We start from the raw sequence: 18316 nt of genomic DNA, 5'->3' as shown, positions 1-18316 counted from the left end.
TTCCATGTGTTAGAATTTTGGCATGCTTTATCTGGGTCCTCTGCTCAGGGTCACATAATGCTGAAATCAAGATGTTGCCAGTCTGTGTAATTATCTGCAGGCTCCCAACTGGAAAGGTCCATTTATGAGCTCACTGGGTTGTTGGAAGAATTCAATTCCTTGCAGTTGTAGGACTGTAGTACTCATTTTGTTGCTAGCTCTTGGCCAGGAAACACTCTCCATTCCTAGCACCTGCACTCAGGTCCTCATCACATGGCCTTCTCCTTCTCAGCAGTGGAGAACATGCATGCAATCAAACCTTTATTCATGATTTGAATGTCTCTGATGTCCCTTCTGCAACCACCTGGAGAAAATTCTGTGCTCTTAAGGAACTCTTGTGAATAGGGTAGGTGCACTCTGATAATCTTTCTTTATTAAAGTCAACTGTACAGTATAGTGTAACCTATCATATTCACAGGTTCTACCCATATTCAAAGGGGAGGGGATTACCTCCTTCATATTTGAGGAATGATTTTGCCGGATGAAGAGTTATTGGTTGACAGTTTTCTTTCTGCACATTGCCTGTCTATTGACCTGCATGACTTTGATGAGAAGTTAGCTGTCAGTCTTATTTGGGTCCTTTGTGTGTGATGGATAACTCCTTTCTTGCTGCTTTCCAGATTCTCTGTCATTCTACAATCTGATTATGATATGTCTCTGTACAGATCCATGAGCTTTTCCTAATTAGATTTTTTTCAGCTTCTTGGATGTGTATACTAATGTTTTTCATCATATTTGAGGAGTAGAGCTAATCATATACTAGCATACTTGATAGAATTTCATAAGTCCCTTAGGTTCTGTCCATTTTTCTTAAATATTTTTTTTTTCTTAGACTGGGTAATCCTGACTGACCTATTTTCAGATTTGATGATTCTTCTGCCTTAATCTGCTTGAATGTGCTATTGAGCTCCTCTAGATTTTTTTTTTTTTTTTGCGAAGTTTAGTTCTTATACTTTTCAAATCCAGAATTTCTATTTGGTTCTTTTTTATAATTTTTATCTCTTTACTCTATTTGGTGAGGCATAATTAATTCTCCATAATTCATAATAAACTATCGAGACATGCATTCTATTTCTTCTTTAGACAAGGTTTTCATCAGCTATTTGAATATATACTACATCAAAAACTAATGATGTAATGTATGGTGATTAACATAACATAATAAAAAAAGAAATGAAGAAAAAATAAAATGGCTGATTTAAAGTATTTGAAAACTAAGTCTAACATCTGTGATTCCTCAAGGACAGTTTATTTCTTTAGACTTTTTCTAGTGTCTGGGCCATATTTTCTGATTTCTTTCATGTCTTGTATATCTTTTGAAAAATGCTCATTTTGAAAATTATAATGTGGCGAAGTCAGATTATCTCTCTCCTGTTGTAGTTATTTTATCTGTTTAATGATTTTTCTGAACTAATTTTGTAAAGTCTCTGTTCTTTGTTGCATGTGGCTAAAGAAATCTTGCTTCCATTTGTTTAGTGGCCTTCTAATGATCAGACAGGCCAAATGCTTAAATACTTGGAACAAAAGAAATATCCTCCAGCCTCTGCAGAGTGGCTCTGTGTGTGTGTGTGTATGTATGTGTATGTGCATGCCTTCCACACACAGCCAGGCCATTTACACCTCTGCCTTATCCTTCAGTTTCTGCTTTCATATAGCCTCAAGGTCAGCCAGAGGTGAGGGATTAGGGCTTCCTCAAGACTGTCTTGAGCATGCACACAATCCTAGACATGTACCTGGCCTTATACATTCCTAGGAATTCGTCAGAGCTTTTCAAAGCCCTTATTCCGTGAAACATTTCATTCTTCCAGCTTCTTGTTTATTCTGTTGTTAGCTTGAAATTTGATCCATTGCCTCAAATGAAACTGACTAAAACATTTGCACTACATGTTTTCTTCAAACATACTCTGAATAGCAGCTTCAGCCCTGGGCTTGTGCAACTTAGTCAAGATAAAGGGAATCCTTTTGAGCCAGTCTTCCAGGGAACCCCCAGACAAAACAAATAATTACAGTTCTTTGAAAATGAAATCTGTTGTGTTCCTTCTGGTACTGTTGCTGGGAAATGCAGGCAGAACTTCCAAGGTCACCACTGAGCTGAGGAGTAGGCAAGGGGCTATGGTAAGTTAAAATGCCACAAAACGTACTGGGTTTTATTCCCCAAGATTCAACTGTTTTTTCTTGAATAATTGTTCGTATGGTTGCTGTACATGACTGATTAGTTTCCAGAGTTATAAAGCTTGCTGCCCATACTTTTGCCAGTTTTTTTTTTCTATTGCTTTTATAGAGGGGTAGGTGTTTGGAATTTTTTATTCCACAATTTTCAGTGATGTCTTATTAATATAAGCATCATCTCAACTTTATAGATGATAAATCTAGACCAGGTTATATTGATGCAGCCTGCCAAATTAACATGAAAAATCGACATCCCTCTTTCTTATTTGCAACCCACACCCTCATTAGATGGAAGTTTCAGGTTTGCCTTATTGTGCCTATGTATTTTTCTTTAATTTTAGACTCTGTAAATAATAGTCTTTAAGTTTTAGAATGAGATAGTTTTCAATATGAATGCAATTCTTCATTTTTAGTTTTCATACCTATAAATGATGGAAACCTTTGCTGAAATAAATAAGACCATAAGAATGAAAGATATTTTCTTATAACAATGCCACTTGTTTCTTTAAACACTTTTCAAACTCTAGACAAAAATTATATAGTGAACGATGATTTTTAAAAATTATCTATCAGTTTATAATTGGATTATATCATCCTCCAGCATTTTTAAAAGCAACAAAAGGCTGGAAAATACAGGAAATGGAAACAGATGATGTTTATCCTATGAATTAATACTGTAACTTGTTAAACATGACAAATGTTCTTGTTTGGTGGTCCACCAGGTACAGTGCACATCAGTGAGATTCAGAAGAGTTGAGAATTTTGTTTTGTAAAATAGGAGATGCTTATTTGTAGAAGGAGAAGTGAGAAAAGAGTCACCATAAAGTCTTGAAGACTAATCTATTCTTTGGCATGTTGATTTTAAGATATAATGCATAATATATACAATATACAGAAATTGAGGATTTGGAAATTGATTTACTTTGAATCTTGCTATCAGTGGGTCACTTGGAAAACCTTCATATATACTCACATTAAAGACTGCTATTTATTTTTCCACTAACTGCCCTATGACTAGAAAAAAAAAAAAAAAGACTGGATGCATTTTGGAAGTAAAGGCAAAGGTTAGCCCTGTTAATCTAGAGAGTAAGTAAAAGCTATGCACTATAAGAATGGTGTCATAGTATTAAGGTTTCATTTCCAAACAGTGGAAAATCATACCCGGTGAGCGCCTGCCAGTGGAATCAGTTTCAGTAATACTATTTCTCAACTATCCAGCCAAACTCATGATTGCTATCAGAAATGTTAATAATAATTTCTTTTTTTCAAACCCAAAATTCAACTCAAAGGTGTGATGTCAGACTTCAAAGTGCAATTTGGTGATATCATTATTTTATCAGTGAAAAATATACTGCTTTATTGATTTCTATTTTAATTTTAAACTTCTGAAAATATTCATACACTACTGGCAGGGCATTAATGGGAAAGGAAAATAACTTATCACATTCTCTGCAGTCATCGTTAGATGGCAAAATGCGACAATATGATCTTTACAGAAAGATAAAATTGGAACTCCAGTATATTGAGCAGAATATTCACAACTGAGAAGATTTTTATTCAAATAATATCTTTGGTATCTTCTTTTGAATAAAAGAAAGTTCATGATTATTCATGAGAAAAGATTTCAAGGTTAAAGTCACAATTCAGTGTGGCAGTGATTATCATACTATTGTGGGTTGAATTGTGTCCCCCCAAAAGACATGTTGAATTTCTGAACCGTGATGCCTGTGAATGTGAATTTATTTGGAAACAGGGACTATCATGCTGGATTAGTGTGGGCCCTAATTCCAATGGCTATTGTCCTTATAAGGAAAGGGAAATTTGGAGACAGAGAGATGCACAGAACAGAAGGCCATGTGAGGAGAGGAGCAGAGATGTGATTTATGCTGGCACAAACCAAGGAATGCCAAGAATTACCAGCACCTACCAAAAACTAGAAGGGGCAAAGAGATATTCTCTGGAGCTCTGGAATGAGCATAGTCTTACTGATATTTTGATTTCAGACTTCTAGACTTCAGAACTGTGAGAGGATAAATTTCTGTTTCGTAAGTCACCCAGTTTATGATAATTTTTCTGGCAGCTCTAGAAAATTATACATTGACTATTCACTAAATCTGCATCCTTTTATTTTTGGGCATCCTGTTGGACTATATTTCCCAGACTGTCTTGGTTTTAGCCCCATGACTGAGTTACAATCAATGAAAAATGACAGAAATAATAAATACTGATCAAACAAATACTTTTATGTAGTCAGTTTTACAAATCTGTGCTGTTCTAGTTTGATAGACTTCCAGGAAAATCTTGTAAGACACTTACTGGAGATGGGAGATACTTTATCAGTTTAGGTTCTTCAGGGTTCCAATGACGAGAGTCTCTTGAACCCACTGAGCAAACTTAATTACATTCAACTGAGCAGCAATTTTGTTATGATCCTAAAGCTTTGGTGTTTTTCTGCTAAATAATCCACTGGAGGTTTGATTACAGTGTGGTTGTTTTACAGAAAAGGAAGATATTAGTCCAAAATATTTTCATCATTAGATACCATTGAAATCTGTTTTGTAAATTATTCCTTCTCACTGCTGTGTAGTATTCCGTTTGATACACAAAAAATGACTTTGACTTCTACATCACACTACATGCAAAATTTCATAAAACATACCTGAATAAGTAATAGATCCTTAATTTGAAAGGTAAAACAAATATTTCCTTTTTTTTTTTTTTAGAAAAGAGAGGTTATTGAGATAAAAATCATTTGAGAGAAAGCAGCAAATATTAAAGATAGTAAATGACTACTTTGGTTAATAAGTGGCATGCAAATGATAGGATTCTCTGAAGAAAAAAATTAAAGGGAATGCAAGAGATACAAATTATTATAATTCAAGGGGACTTCCTGAAAAATTTGAAAATGCTATTGAAAATAGTACACCACACTCATGAAAATATTGGCTCATACAAGCTAATATTCCAGTAGCATAAAGAAAAAAAATCCTTTGGGCATCTAGAAAGGACATATGCTTGTAAAATAAAGAAAAATTATATTATCATCAAATGTATTCATAGTAATTTTCCGTGTTAGTATGAAGATGTAAGGCAAAAATTATATATCCAGCAAAACTTTTAAGTAAAAGAGTACAAACTTTGACTGTGATCTCCTCCTGAGAAGTTTACCAAGGAATATGATTCAAATAACCAAAAGATACTAGAGAGACTTTGATGCAGGTTCTGTGACTTCTGACTAAATGGTTATTAAATGGGAGGAAAAAAATAGTAATTATGGAATGATCTAATTTTATCATCCCCTGTATCTTTCATAATCAGCAATGCTGGCATATGAACTCATGAGCGTTGTTTTGAAAAGGCCTGGAGACAGCTACCCATCCAGTAGCAATGAGCATCTAAACATGCAGGCCGTAGTCTTGAAATGCTTTTTCTCACTGGAAGATACCAGAAGTTGTAGAGATAGCTGATTCCAGGTATATTTTCCAGGGAAGCAAATATAGAAGATGATGCTAGATCATGGTGCTAGATCATTTCACAAGAGATGTTTCCAGGGACATACTGAAGGGACACAGGAGCCAATAATAATATATATATTATATATATATATATAATATAATATTATATATTAACAATAACTAAAGCAACAATAAAACATCTTCTCTCTAAACATTTTTAGAGTTGCAGCTAGTTATTGAATCTGTATGTGTATGATCCAAAAAATGCTTAGAGATTCACGCTGATCAATTAAATTAGTGAAAGTTACTTAGTGTTAAAATTCAGTCTGTCAGCATGTGGTAGATCTGCTGAATTAAACCAAATTTTCCACCCAAACAGGTTAATTAGTGCTCATTAGCAAACTCATTCATTTTGCTCTTCTTTGCCAGGCTGCATGACTCTTATGAATATTAGACAGATGTTATCTTCTAGCACTGCTGGAAACTCCCTACAGAAGAGTCTCATCTCATTCCCTTTTCAAAGGCCTTTTGTTCCTAACAAACTTATCTCCTGCCACATTTGAGATGATTCCCTGGCTACAATTTTTAAACTATTTAAAACAACAAAGATGTAATAATAATTATCACAAGTGATTGTAGATTAGTTTGCATTTTATAAACCACTTTCTTTTCCATCATCACCTTTGATATTCTCAATGACCCTTTTAAATGATTTATTGTTAAGGTTGGGAAGCATTATTATTCATCTAAGGTCATACAATTAGAAGATGATGACGACTGTAGCTTCATCTCAGGACTTCTGGATGCAATTGTGTATCATTTACACATGCACACACACACACACACACACACAGATTCAAACCCCAGTCTTCTGAATAAAACTCTGCATTGCTTCTGCAAATCCCTGCAGTGTGAGAGAGCCAGGTTACAGCAGTGATTTCAAGTTAGCCAGTAAGAAGTACCAAGTACAGTTCAAGGTTCTGTAAAGACATTCAAATTACAATATTTCTACTCTTATGCAGTGTACAGTCCTGACATGAAAAAGTAAGATTTTACTTATTATTTGCATTACTAAACACAGATTTTCCTTTGTTTCCTTAAGCCATATTATTAAACATGTACAATGGAATAGAGAGGTGTAAGCACAAGCACTAGAATAAAAAAAGCCAGATTTCCACTTTGCTTTAGTGAAAGTATGATTTGGAATAAGCTACTTAAATTTCTGAGCCTTATTATTTGTGTCACCAAAGTGGATTGTTTTAGCACCAAAAGGAATGATGCCTAAAAAAGATAAAGCACTTGATACAGTGCTTCCCACAGGTAAGTACTCAATAAATGTTGGTACTAAGTTATTATCTCAACTGAGAGACCAAATTGAAGTGCTTAATCAGTGTTTTCTTGATGTCATTTAAGTAGGTATAATGTTCTGAGGATAACTCACTGACCCACGGAAAATTCAATGCTACAACTAGAAGCATCTAGAAAAACAATAAAAGATCCACTGTAAGGGTGAGCATTAATTAAAAGGTAATTTTTCCCGTATGATTTTGAAAGTAAAGTCTAGAGCAGTTTCAATATTGCTGTTTCTGTACACTTTGTTCATATCCTGACATCTTATTTGCCATCTGTTGATTTGAATTAGTATACTCAACTGGCTGGTAAAAACTTTTATATACATTTAACAAACATTTCTCTCTAGATGAATGATTAAGGTCAAATATATCAGTGGAATTCACAATATTAATTGATAAATGGATACTTAATACAGAATAAGGCAATCATCTTACAATGTTGTTTAATACTGTGTTGTTAGAATATTCAGAATAAGGGTATAATCATGAAAAGTATCTATGAAAACATCTTAACAGGGCTTTATAAGAAATTACATATAACCAAACTCACAAACATCTGTGAAACATATGAGAAAAAGTGAGCAAATTGAAATATAAATTTTTCTTGATTGGAAAAAAGTCAAAAGTATAAAGATGCCAGTTATTTCCATATTGACAAGTATCTCAAAAATCCACCCATGGTGGGCAGTTTTACCATATGTAATGTTTACAAAATGCATTCTCAATTTTAGGTATTCAGCCGAAGGAGCTAATGGAGCCTGGAAGTAAATGTGCATATATGAAGTATATTAATTGGAAGTTTATAATAGATGAATATATAAAAACATTTATTAGCTATTGCTACAAGATAACATGCTATTATGAAGGGATATATCATAGTATGTCATACTTTGGAAAAATAATGTATTTATCTGTACTGCACATATGGATGATTAGATATCTATCTACTTATGTATGTATATGTAGATACATAAATGTATGTCTCTAGATATCAAAAATAATTAAAATGAATATACCAAAATGTTAACTTCTTTCTGAGTGTGGGCACATAGGTTATTTTAAAACTATTTTACTGAAATTTGCAAGTCACTTACCGTTATCACATATTGTTTCTGTAATTTCTCTGTTCCCTTTGCATACAAGCTCAATTATGCTGTTGCCTCCTCTTTTCCCTTGCTCACAATCCCCACACCCACTTACTTGTTTGTATACCTTCTTCATGTGAGATAACACAACTGACAAAGCATGTGGATCCATTTTGATAACAGAGGCTCTTGCATTTCGACAGAATAGAGATACCCATGAAAATGGATGCTCCATTTTGGTGTTTGTTTAACTGTTTTGGTCACTACTGGTCACTATTGTATCATTACTGGCAAGAAGAGTGCCTGACACCATGTACATATTCAGCAAATGTTTCGACTTAATTAAGCAATTACCAGAATTTACAAATACATGCTTTGTTCTGCCTTGAAAGCAGAATGATTATTTTTTTTTAACTCTAGTCAGGAATTAAAAATGAGTAACTCATGGAATTGAGTAACTCATGGCTATATTAAATATTGTGAGTGAATAAATGTCCATCTGTTTAAAGATACAATTCTAAACTTAGAGTACTAAGCCTAAATACAGAGCGACTAAGCCTAAGGTTTTTAAATGGTTGCCAGTGTTTTAAATGGTTGCTGGCCCCGAGATAACAGTGGGATATAACAGACTCCCATGAATAAAAATGCCCTAAAAGAGTTGAGTCGTGTGTGAGGGTAAGAGGAGAATCATGCCCCATAGGAAGGTGGTGTAGAAGCTCTAGAAATGGAATGTATATGTACTTAAACATTTCCCATATTCCCATGATTTCCGGTATTACTTGCAAGAACATGTCTTTGCTCAATCCTTTGCTTCTGAAAATGATTGGCCATCAATACCAATTGATAATCTGCGGAAATAGGTTTAGAAAAACAATGTGATCACATCTTTACTGTTGAAATAAGGTCTGCTTCTTGGGTCCAGCAAATGTTGTTGCAACTCCAGGCCCTGATCCTAGTTGGGGGTGTTAAATATACCTCTTTTCTAGTGTGTGTGTGTGTGTGTGTGTGTGTGTGTGTGTACCCGCACACGTGTGTAAATGGTATATCTGTATGTTTATTTGTAATGGTATCCCAATAGGACCTTTTAAAAATGCCAATCATGCATTCTTATTTCAAGTACCATTAACTCTAGCCCTTTAAATTTTCCCCTGAGATCTCAGTTATATTCAGCTCCAGCTATATTTATTTTGAATAAAGGTATTATAAAGGCATACAGGATGCCTTCCCTCTGCTCTTTAGATTCAGTCTCTACCTTTTTCCTTCTTTTCTCTGCCTCAGTAGGCAGTCTCCATGATTAGTTATTATCAATGTGTTCCTGTGCCCTCTGCCTTCCAGTTGGATCCAAGTATTTATTTCCCTAATTCCCCTTGTGAGTTTGACTTGAATTTGTTGTGTTCCTTGGGCAAAAGGTCACTGCTCCTCTCAAGGTAACCCTATTTTACACTCTTGTTCTAAATTCTAGTAACTCCACCTTCCCTTTGTTCCTTCAGATTTGCAGGCAGTGGTAACTCTAATTATGCTAGTTTTGGGTTTGTGCGTTAATCCTTGCATTTACCCTCACCCCAGTCACACCTTTGTAAATTAATCCTTTGTAATGATTATTATATTATAGTGCTATATTTATCCAATTGTGATTGCATTTGATATAAAAATTGATATTACAAATAACCCAGGAAACATGAATTTGTGTGGGGTTGTTCAAACATTGAAGGCAAACACATATTCAAGCCACATTACTGGAGCAAACAGGATTAATCTGTAGTATAAGAGGTCTCAAAATTGCTCAAATTATTACCAGTGGTTACTTAGGATGAATTATAGGTAGAAGGCATAACATTCAGAGAACAAGTCATTGTGGTATTTAGTTGCTATGGCAACTAGAGTGATTATAAAGATAGTAGATTCATCGGCTTTCTTTGCACAGTTCTAGAGAACAGAGAACAAAAACTTAGGAGTTATCAATATACAATTAATATCCATAGAAACCAGAGATATTTCCAAAATCTTTGAAAAGGTCTCTCAGCTCCTATAATGATAATAATGAGTTTAAGGACCTTGAAGTTCCAAATTTTCCTAAATTTCCCTTCCTCCCACTCTTACCCAGGGATCTGATCTCCTCATGCCAACATTTCAATGGTTACATTCAGGGTATTATCTTCATAAGCTGAGGTCAATTTTTCTTAGATGTATCCACATTACCTTTTATTCCTTTCATTGCCTTCACATCCCTAATGAAAATCAAACCTAATAAAATCCTGCTAAAGAAGTACAAGTCCTGATTCCAGAGAAAATCACCTTGACATTGAAAAAATGATAAGATTTCTATGATCTGTACTGGCATAAGACTGGGAGAAATTGTGGATGTGATTCTAGTGTAATAGAGCAAAGGAAAAATAACAAAGATGGTTCGGTCAAATATATTGAGAAGCATTTAAGTTTTAAAGTCTTGATTTGATTAATAGGAAGTAATAGTCTACTAGATGGGCTATTCAAAGGCAGACTAAATGATGACATTAATTAATAACATGAAAACATCATAATTTCCTCATGATATTGCAGTGAATGTAGTCTGAAGAGCTAAGAATATGGGAATATGGGAATGTTGAAGTGAATCAATTAAGTGCACATTGCTCAGCTGCCCCTAAGAATACATCCCAGCAGGGCCTTCCATTACCATATATTAAGACCAGCATTTTTGAGGAGTGACTCCCTAATCCTTGAAAAGCTCTCTATGTAGCAGTGTTGACTAGGGGTGATAGATAATACACTAGACACAGTCATCCTGATGTCATGGTAATAATAGAACCCAGGGATGTAGAGGCCAGTTGGCAATAGTAAACCATCAGGGACAGCATGAGTGCAATTACCACAATTAAACTACACTGGCACAAAGTTAATTAGGTGTCTTAAGCTCAAGGATTTATGACAATGGTTAAATGATCTCAGAGCACCTAGAAATTATATAGAAATTCAGCTTTTAAAAGTACCACTTGACATATGTAGCAAGAACAGTTCTAGATCTGTTGAGGTCTGCCGAGCAGAAAACTCACTTGTCCACAGTAATGGTTATTCTAATAACCTTTTTAGGAATTGTTAGACATAGACTCTGAATGTGAGCTGACCTTTGGTCACCTCAAAAGTTACTATGGTCTTTCATTCAATGTAAAGATTTGTGGCAGTCATCTGGTAAATGGATTCTTGGTCTGAGTCCAAGTAGTTTCAATAGGACTATAGCTTTCTCGTCAAATTATTCCACAATTCTGAAATGAATAGTTGAAACTTACATGTTTGCTACATGGTAGAATTTCATTTTGTTTTCCTAAACCATGGAGTGAGAGACATTATGGCCTCAAATTGAAGCACCATGTTTGAGTCTCTCTTTCCTTTAGCCACAATAGTAAACCAAAAACAATGCCGCATTTGTAGAGAGAATTGCAGAGGTCAGCATGCCAACTGAAATCTTTTGGGATGCATGGGTGCTGATTTCTACATTTCCTTTTAATTTGCCTATTTGGCTGATCCAAAGTCCATTGGTTAAAGTAAATGTCAGGATATTATCAATAATAATGTGCAGTAATAACATTCATAGGTGCAGTACCAGATACTTAGAGTAATGTTCCTCCTAGTTGTCTAGGAACTTAAGAACTTATGAAAGTTCAAGGGCCTGCCAAATTGATGGAGTTTAGAGGATTCCATGGTATGAGGTATCCATTTTAAGATCAAAGTCAAGTTGCTAAAGCTCTGTGCAGTCCATCCTGGAGAAAGAAGAACATTATTTAGATTTGAGAGGGAACATTCACCACATTTCAGATGCTTCTTATATTCATGTACTGAAAAATCTCTAAGCCTGCTGGATGTGATTGGTCATGAATCAAATAATGCCTCTTCAGCAGTTACCTGCAAACTTCCCTGCCATTTGTAGACCCAGCTAATTATAAGTGTTGAGGAAACAAAAATCTTGTATAGAATCTTTAGCAAACCCATAGGCCAAATACAACAGAGACCCCTAGGGTTTTGGAAAAGGACACACTTTTTTTCTACCAACAGATTCTGTGACTTGCTAATTGTCCAGTAGAGCCTACAAGCCAAATTAGCATGCATACCAAGTGAATATGAAGCCATCATCACCTGTAATAACATTATTAGTAGTTTATCCAATAAACTACACAATTTAATGGGTATGTAAATATCCCATTATAAAATAGAAATAGTGTACAGGAGAGTAGGCCTGAGAAATTTTGGAAGGTGTGATTAAACTGTATTAGCAGTGAGTTGGTTGAACAGAATTCCATGGCATCGGGTGCTACTACTTCATTACTTATCTACTAGCCTATACCTAGGGGTACACATGATCTCAAAAACATGGGCTTTCCTCTCCAGAGATTATCTGGTTGCAGAAATACCTTGTTGCCTAACCTGCATTGGCCATCATTTTACTTGATATGGCACTCTCAGTGGGGTTCCAGCTAACTACCAGGTGGCAAATCAACCACATTGGGCTCCAAACATCATACAAATGGAAGGTCTCTCTTCTCACATGTATTGAACTACATTCTGGGTATGGATTTGCCTTTATTGCCCTCAGAGGCTCTTCTAACACCACCACCCATGAAACTTTACCATTCTTTATTCATCAACATATTTCACACATCTCATGTCTGACCAAAGAAGTGTAGCAATGGGCTCATGGCATGGGGTTCATTTGTCTTATTTTGTGTTCCCTTACCCATAAATCTTAATAGAATGATTGGTATACTGAAGAGCTAGTTATGGTGCTAGCTGGAGACATGTGGTTGAGAAAATTGGGAGTTTTGTATAACATTATTGAGCATATGGCTTAAATTAATGTAGCAAGGATGGACAGATTCCACCAATTATTACATTAAATAACCAAGAAGAAACCATACTTCCTTTCATCATGACCTTTGGATTTTGAAGAGCGTACTAACCAAATCTGAAATGCTTCTAAGGGGATTCAGTGATACTTGTCACCATTTGAGCTCCTTATAGCAAAGGACCTACAGACAGAGATTAAGATCACTCTCTTCACCATCACGACAGATTTTTCCTATCTGGGAAGATTTGGGTCTATGTATAAAATAAGAGAAAATGAAATAATATTACAGAGATATTAACTCACAAGCTTAAAAAAATCTAATTTTAAACTCATGATTCAGATGATCAGCAATTTGATCTTAACTGGGTAATTCTGATCTCAGCTGAACTCATTCATGCATCTTTAGAAATCAGCTTTGGTGTTGACTTTGCAGCAAGTAAACTTTGCTTCTGTAGGGTTGACTGGGTTTTAGCCAAGTTTCTCCGCATAGTCCCTCATCCTCTAGTAGGCTAGTGGAGCCTTGTTCAAATGACGACTCAACAAAATTCCTGGAACAAGGGCAGAAACATACAAGATACTTTGAGGCCTGGATTCAAATCTCACACAATATTAATTCCCATGTACTTATTGCCAAAACAAATCCAAAGGCTAGCCCATATTAAAAAGACAAAAGATTCATTTTATTGATGGAAAAAGCTGTAACATTACAATGCAATGTTGTGTGCATATGGGGGAAACTGGAGGATTGTGAACATTTTTGCACTTTAATATGGAGCAAAATATTTGTAACCAAATGAGATTAATTGGGGTGACTCTTATTATTCTCTTGTCAAAGAAAAACTTCAGAAATCCAATATAGAAAAGACCAGAAGGAATTGGATGCTATATGAATAAAGATATGGATCACATGATCAGATAAAGTAGATATTAAAAAGTTAGGAGATACTAAGGGGACATTTGAATGTGTGTGGAAAAAGGCAGACTTGATTAGCTATTGGGTCAGCATTAAAGGTAGCAACAATGTGGGATCCCATATTCCATATTACTTACTATCATCATCTCTCCCTAATCTTGTATAAAACCATTGTGTGTGACTAACATTTAATTTTCAGATAGGGGTTTGGCTAACATCAACAGTTAATATAGTTGTGTTTGAAACTTGGTGCTTCCTCTGAGTTAGGGATGAGACTTTTATTATAGAAAAAAATCTAAGAGTAGATCCTGAAAATTTACATAGTAGACTGTAGTGAATATCTCCCTATTATCCTGTAGATCTTTTCCACTTGCTTTTCATTCCAGGGTTCTAAGAAGAATGGACTAAGGCAATGGGTATTCAGTGCTTTCTGGTCTCTCATCTATTTTAGCTACAAGGAGCCCTGGCAACAGATCAGAGGATGGAGAAGAGTGAACTCATTTTTTAAGGCATCCTGCTGTCCAAATCTCTTATAAGCCCATGCTGTCATTAAATGTCCACCACTATTTAGCACTGTGCAGGATATGCAAGTTCTGTTGGCTTTAAGTATTCCAACCAAACTAGAAGTGATATATTCACCCAGGGGCAGTTTATAGGTTTTTCACACAAGATAAAATAGCAATGATGTTTTCAATAAGTATTGTGGTATAATTTCCAAAATACCTGTATTATTATGGATATTTCATTTAAACACTCTCAGAATACATATTTTAGTATCAATAAGATTAAATACTTGAAAAAAGAGACAGCATGCAAAACATCACTCTGATCATTTCTGCTACCATGTCTGCTATTCCCTGGCTTTCGGTGGTATGTTGCACAGATTTTTTTTTTTTTTAATGTAGAGAAATTGGTAGAGTTTTAACTTTCTCCCTTCTAGCTTCATATTTTTTGAGAGGTGGTCTCAGGACTACCATCTCTCTCAGCTCTGGTTATGAGCTCTGAGTTGCTTCAATTTTAAGTTTTCTTCATGTTGACCCAGAAGGGAAGCAATTTTCCCAGTATTAGTTCACCTCCACAAACAGAAGAGTTCTACACACTCTGCAGAAGGCTCCTCCCAAGAGGCTCATAGTCAGCACCCAGAGGAAGGTGTGATGGGTGGTAAAGAGATACATGCATTAGTGGGTATGTTTTCAGGAGGCAAGTGATGAAGAGATCCTGGAGGGCTTGTTGTGAGCAGTTAGAGCCTTAGAAGTTTGGTAAGGGGAAGCAAAGGTATATTGTTTCCTTTCTATTGCTTACTTCTAATTTCATTTACTCTTCTTATTCTACTTTTTAATGGTGAAGTTTAATTATATATTAAATATATAATATATTAAATATGTAATTATATATAATAAATAATAATAAAGGTGAAGTTTAAATAACTGATTTTAAACTGTTTTCCCTAAGTGATAAGAGTTTTTAAAATTATACATTTCCCTCTATAGAATGCTCTTAGATGCAGCATAAGTCTGATATGCTATATTTTCTTTTTTTTATTTTCTTTTTTTAGATTTTATTTATTTGAGAGAGAAAGACAGAGGTAGTGAAAGAGAGAGCACAGGTGGGGAGGAGAGGGAGAAGCAGGCTCTCCACAGAGCAGGGAGCCCGATGCGGGACTTGATCCTAGGACCCTGGGATCATGACCTGAGCCAAAGGCAGATGCTTAACCAACTGAGCCACCCAGGCGCCCTTGATATGCTATATTTTCATTATGATTTATTTAAAAATAGTCCATGTGACTTTTTGACCCATAAATTCTTTAGAAAAGGTTTACTTAATTTCCAAATATTTGGGGGTTTCCTAGATATCTTATTATTCATAGATTTTTAATGTAATATAGTTGCAGCTAGAGCATATATGTGTATATCTATAATAATTTAAAATTAATTGAAAAATCTGTTTATGATCTAGTATTTTGTCTAATATATGGTCTTCCTTGGTGAATTTCCCGTATGCACTTGAATTGTATTAAGCAGCTATCGGTTATAGTGTTTTTAAACTTTCATTACAACTACTTGTTCAATCCATCGTTTGTCTACCGTATCCAAAAGTATAGTGTTAGTTTTCTAGAGCTGTCATAACAAATTACCACACACTAGGTGGCTTAAACCAACAAAAAAGATTATCTTACAATTCTGGAAACTAAAAGTCCAAAATCCAGGTATCAGCAGGATTGGTTCATTCTTTTTTTTTTTTTTTAAAGATTGTATTTATTTATTTGACAGAGAAAGACAAAGCGAGAGAGGGAATAAGCAAGGGGAGTGGGAGAGGGAGAAGCAGGCTTCCCGCTGAGCAAGGAGCCCGATGTGGGGCTCGATCCCAGGACCCTGGGATCATGACCTGAGCCGAAGGCAGATGCTCAACAACTGAGCCACCCAGGTGCCCCAGCATTGGTTCATTCTTGAGGTTGTGTGGGAGGACCTGTTCCATGCCTCTTCCTAACTTCTGGTGGTTGCTGGAAATCTTTGGTGTTCCTTGGCTTGTAGGTGCATCTCTCTAATCTCTGCCTGTGTCTTTGCATGACATTCTCCCTTGTGTGTCTGTGTATTCACATTGTCTTACCTTCTGCATGTTTGTGTCCAAATTTCCCTCTTCTTTTTTTTTTTTTTAAATATTTTATTTATTTATTTATTTGACAGAGAGAGACACAGCGAGAGAGGGAACACAAACAGGGGGAGTGGGAGAGGGAGAAGCAGGCTTCCCGCAGAGCAGGGAGCCCGATGCGGGGCTCGATTCCAGGTCCCTGGGATCATGACCTGAGCAGAAGGCAGACGCTTAACGACTGAGCCACCCAGGCGCCCCTCTTCTTTTTTAATTTATATTTTTTATTCTTTATTTAAATTCAATTTAGTTAACATATACTGTATTGTTAGTTTCAGGGGTAGAATTTAGTGGTTCATAAGTGTTTCTTAAATTCCACCTATGTGTGAAATCATATGGTATTTATCTTCCTCTGACTGACTTATTTCACTTAGCATAATACCCTTTAGTTCCATCCACATCATTGCAAATGGCAAAATTTCATTCTTTTTGATGGCTGAGTAATATTCCATTATATATATATATATATACCACATGTTGTAAGAAGACTAGTCATTGGATTAGGGTTTACCCTAATCCAGCATAACCTCATTTTAACTCACTTAACTTGATTTAACACTTAACATATTACCCAAGTTCCTATTTCACATAAGGTCACATTCATAAGTATTTTGGCATTAAGACTTCATGTCTTTTTAGGGGGACGCAATTCAACCCCTAACATACGGTTATTATTTGTGCTATCTTCAAAATGAATTCTAATTAAATTACAATGCTTTAAAAATATCTGCATGATACAGAATCTTTGACATTCTTTGTGAGTTGCTATGTAGTCTACAACATTGTCAATTTTTGAAATACTGCACTGAAGAGAAAATAAAATAAAAAAATTCCTTGCTAATTGTTCACCGAAGGGTTCCATAACAGACTAATAGGTTTATTTATTATGATGTTGATGTCTTCTCTATTATTACTACATTTTTTGTCTGCTTGATCTTTCAAAAATTGGGAAAAGTGTATTTAAAGCTCTCAATATAATGAAATTTGGCCAATTTCTAAGTGGAGTCATATCTACCTCTACCATAATTTATCTTTACATATATATGTACACATACACAGAAATATTACACAGACATCCACATATATGGATGTCTAAACTGTATTGTTCTTCCCCGTAATGTCTATTAGACAGTATCATCATCTTCATCATCATCATCATTATCAACATTTTGTAGAAACAGGGTTTAGTTTGTATTTACCTACATGTCTAAAGATTATTTGTTTGCAATTTTGTTTCTGTTTTGTTTTTTCTTATTCTGGCTCTTACATCTCAGAAATTACTCTCAGGTAATTTTTTTTTTTTTTTAAGTGCATCGTATAGAATTATACTAGTGAATTGTATTTTTCTAAATCAACATATTTTTTTCTCAAGTAATACCATAAGAAAGTGATTACTAGTATCAATTGTGTTGTTCATTTATTGTATGTCCTTCCTGATATGCTGTCCTGTGCTTTCATAATCACAGAAAGGATTGTGTTGAAGTTCACAATTATAGTATGGATTTCTTTATTTCTCCTTTCAGCTGTATCAGATTTTATTTAATGTACTTTAAAGCTTTGTTGTTTGGGGCATGCACATTTAGGATCATAACATTATACTGATGAATTGTTACTTTTATCAACATATGAAGTCCCTCTTTATCTCTAATTATTTTCTTTGTTCTGAAGTCTATATTTCATCATATATAGCCATCTCTGTCTTACTTTGTTTTTTTAAAATAATACCTGGATGATGTATCATTTTCATCATCATTATTTTGCTTTCAATACAATATCCTTGTATTTGAAATGAGCTTTTCTGTTTGTTTCTTCTAGCTCTC

The sequence above is a fragment of the Mirounga leonina genome, unplaced genomic scaffold, assembly GCF_011800145.1.
Source record: "Mirounga leonina isolate KUSES-001 unplaced genomic scaffold, KU_Mleo_1.0 Mir_127, whole genome shotgun sequence".
NCBI classification, from domain to species: domain Eukaryota; kingdom Metazoa; phylum Chordata; class Mammalia; order Carnivora; family Phocidae; genus Mirounga; species Mirounga leonina.
The sequence above is the reverse complement of the archived record's forward strand: the minus strand, read 5'-3'. Positions refer to the sequence as shown.